Consider the following 4,269-nt stretch of genomic DNA (forward strand, 5'->3'; position numbering starts at 1 on the left):
CGGCCGATCGGCACGGGGTCTTCGACATCGAGCCGATGGCTCAGATAATATACGCCCGGCCGATCGGTACGGGGTCTTCGACATCGAACCAAGGGCTCGGATAAGACACGCCCGACCAATTGGCTCGGGAGCCTTTGCCATCGAGCCGGTGGCTCGGATGTGATGGAAACCCGGCCAATCGGCACGGGAGTCCTCGTCGAGAAACTATGATAAATTATATGACCGAAAGAGAATATAGCTGAAAAACTAACCTGCAGACCAACAAAGGTTCTGACTCAATTTCTTGACTCCCAAATATCCGTGGAGTGAGGAGGATACGATATACTCGTCGAAACCCCTCAAGGCCATGAGGATGTCGGAACTTTCCGGGTCGTCCGTCTTCACGTTCCAGACCAGGTGCGTTCCCACAGACGACGCCAATTTGATCCTGTCGGGAAGCTGAGAAGACAAACCTGCTGTCACGACGTGTCTGGAAGGTTCACCGCATCCCCATGACCCGGCTGAAGAGCTGTCTCCTGTGTTGACCGAGTCTTCAGAAATCCTCCGGTCAACCGTACTTGCAGCCAGCGACCAGGTTGCCCCGGTCTCTGGTACCTCGGTGCTTGAGGCGGATCCCATGAATACATAAGCAGTCGAATAAATAGTGGCACAATGAAATAAGCAACGAGTACGAGAACGTACCCTGGCCCCAGGGGGCACCCTCGGATGGATGGATAAGCTGATCGGGATACTGACCGAGTCATCGCGGCCCTGAATCCTAGATAAATGTTCGCCTGGTGAGTAGCTAGTTCCAGTGGCTCGGAGCCGGACACGATATGGATCCGTAGGATGATGCACTGTCCGACTACAACCTTGGCTCGCAGGCCGGAATACAACAGCGGCACGAAGGCCGAACACTCCATCGGCTCGCAGGCCGGGATACAAGAGCGGCGCGAAGGCCGAACACACTCTCGGCTCGCAGGTCGAAATATATGCATAATACGATACCTGAGTCCTCAGACGGCGGATGCTCGGAGTGTGACGACTGCTGCCAGGAGTTGTCAGCGACTGCGGCAGTAGACGCCGGAGGCGATGGCGCTGGCCGCCAAAGAAGGTTGTGGCAGTGGCCGCCCGAGATGACGGCGCTGGTGGCCGGAGACGGCTGCGGCAGTGGCCGCAGCGGGAGATGCCGGTGGCGACAGCCTCTGGAGGGTGATGTCGGCGACTACTGGAGGTGTCGGTGGTAGTATCCACAGCCACTGGAGGCAGTAGTAGCAGCGGGGAGTACCAGCAGCAGTCGGAGGAGCACCGGCATCCGTTGGAGGAGACCTTGGCGCTCACCGGGGGCGACTACACCCGCTGGACGCGGCGGCGGGTGGCGACAGTAGCGGCGGGAGGCGCTGGCAGCCTCAGGAGGAAGCCTTGGCGTCCGCCGAAGGTGGCTGCGTCCGCTGGACGCGAAGTCGGCGACGCCTGCTAACTACGGCATCCGCCGGAAGTGGTTGTAGCATGTGGAGATGGCGACAGGAAGCCCGCTGGCGGCGACAGGAAGCCCGCTGGCGGCGGAGGCGATGTCACGTGGAGGTTGTGCCTGAGATGGGAAGCGACGGCCGAAGATCTCTGCAGGCGAGAGGAGAGGAGAGGAGAAGCGACCAGACTTCCTCCTATGCTTGGCGGCGAAGAGAAGAACGCTCCTTCTCCCCTGTTCTCGGTGGCGGCCCCTCTTTGAGGATGAACGGTGATCCCTTTAAAACAAAAACCCTTCCTATGCCAAAAGACCAAACTACCCTCATTCTTCCCCCTTATTCTTTTTCTGCCCTCTAGCAATATCTGCATCATATGCCATAACATATCATGCATTATTTTAATTCCTTAAAATTTAAGGACAAATGACATTTATTAACAAATCACATACTTGGTGGATGTTCATAACCTCTAAATGCCTAGGTAGATATGCATGATCCCTAGATTAGGGCAAAACCAAAACTTTACATCTCACAAGAACTATAAGGTGACTTGTATGTGTTTAGTACACATTGAATACAAGTGAGATGCTAGGATGATAAACAAAATTCAAGATGTTGATTTAGTGCATTTTTGTGAGTTTTAGGTTCATCAAACACATAGTTATGTGTTTTCCAATCATTGGGAAAGCTAATGTACAAGTTATGTGCATTGAGCCCAAAGAACATGGTTGGAAATTGATTTTGAAAATGATTTCAAAAATATTTTGGAAAACATTGGTGAAGTCTATCTTTTGATAGTACTCATCATTGAAAAGTTAAACATAAATTAGAAGAAAACACTAAAATTTTTATAAGTTTTCTAGTTTGTGTCAATCTTGGAAAATATGAAGTATTTTCTTAGAAAACTATTTTTCCTTGATAGTATATGCCCTAAATAATGTCTACAACAATTTTCACAATTTTTGAGATTTTGTAGAATTTTCTAGGGGTTTCTGAAATAGACTGAAATGAAATTTCAGCAATTTCAGAGCTTCAATCGATCACCCGATCGATTGAAGGGTCTCAATCGATCGGGCGATCGATTGAGAGCAAGTTTCTGCGAACAGAAGCTTCCTGGATCGATCCACCGATCGATCCAGCCCTCCTGAATCGATTAGTGGATCGATTCAAGCATGTTCAATCGATTGGGACCCAACTCCAATCGATTGGGACCCAACTCCAATCAATTGGAAATGCTGATTTTGGCTGGGAATGCCTGATTTCAGCATTTTGAACCCCTTTTAGTCTAGGGAACCATTCCTAACCCCTCAAAACATATTTGTATACATTTAGGGGAAGTTTTCATGATGAAAACAAGGATAGATTGGTTAAGGGAGACTAAGTAGAAGTTTAGGTTGAGGTTTAGTTTCAATATTGAATTTTTGAACCTCAAAACTTCTAAATTTGTGTTTCCTAAAGTTTTAGGGATTCCAAGTCGTTGTTGGTGCAATGACAGAAGTCACAACCATGTCTTTAGGGGGAGTTACTCTTTAAGAACATGAAAATTTAATTTTCATACATCTTAGAAGGTGGTTAACCTTCTTTCGTGAAAATACTCAAGGTTGGGTATTTGACTACAAATGGAGAGTGGATATCTTCATTGTTCCAGGTGGTGCATGCTTATGAATGAGCATTTGATGATAATGAAGGGTATGAGACCTTCATTTGAATCGTGTGTTAAGACAACGAGTGAAGTTGTATACAACAAGTGAATATATCAAGTGGTATATACTCAAGGATGAGTTTTTGATGAAAATAAAGGGTATGAGACCTTTATTTGAATCGTGTTGTGAACAACAAGTAAAGTTGTGAACAACGGTGAGTAACTCTTCAGGGGAAGAGTTTTTTTTTGATGTGTGCCAATAGGAGGAGAATGTATGGTTTAAGTTAGGCCTTCATTCCCTAAATAGGGGGAGAATGTGCATCACCCTATGGCAAAAAGGGAAGGATGAAGGGAATCCTCGTTCATATATTGGCATGAAAGAAGTTGAGGTTATGGGATTAGCCTAACACAAAAGTGGTATTGTCAAACATCAAAAGGGGGAGATTATTGGTGCAATATCCCTAGGTCAAGGTTGACCTGGTTGACTGAGCTTGGATTGAGTCAAGCTCGAGTATTGATGTTTGGTTTTCGATGTTTGACAATACATATAGACAACACATGAAGATTGCAGGTGCAATTGTTCATGTGGTGAGATTGTGAAGGAGAGTCAAGTAGGTCAAGGTTGACTGGATACTTGACTGGAAATCCTGGTGAGTGAAGCCAGGTGAAAGACCTAGTGAGTGAAGCTAGGCAGAAGGAAATCCTAGTGAGTGAAGCCAGGTGAAAGACCTAGTGAGTGAAGCTAGGCAGAAGGAAATCCTGGTGAGTGAAGTTAGGTGAAAGACCTAGTGAGTGAAGCTAGGCAGATGAAAGTCCTGGTGAGTGAAGCCAAGCAGATGGAAATCCTAGTGAGTGAAGCCAGTGAAAGACCTAGTGAGTGAAGCTAGACAGTTGAAAATCCTGGTGAGTGAAGTCAGGTGAAAGACCTAGTGAGTGAAGCTAGGCAGAAGAAAGTCCTGGTGATTGAAGCCAGGCAATTGGGAAAGTCCTGGTGAGTGAAACCAGGCACGAGAAAATCCAGATGGATCAAGGCTGATCGGACATCTGGTGTTGGAAAGACCAAGTAGGTCAAAGAGATTGACCGGATACTTGGCATGGTGTTGGAAAGACCAAGTAGGTCAAAGGGCTTGACCGGATACTTGACATGAGGTGGAAAGTCCAAGTAGGTCAAAGGGATTGACC

This window comes from Zingiber officinale, chromosome 11A, assembly GCF_018446385.1.
Source record: "Zingiber officinale cultivar Zhangliang chromosome 11A, Zo_v1.1, whole genome shotgun sequence".
NCBI lineage: Eukaryota > Viridiplantae > Streptophyta > Magnoliopsida > Zingiberales > Zingiberaceae > Zingiber > Zingiber officinale.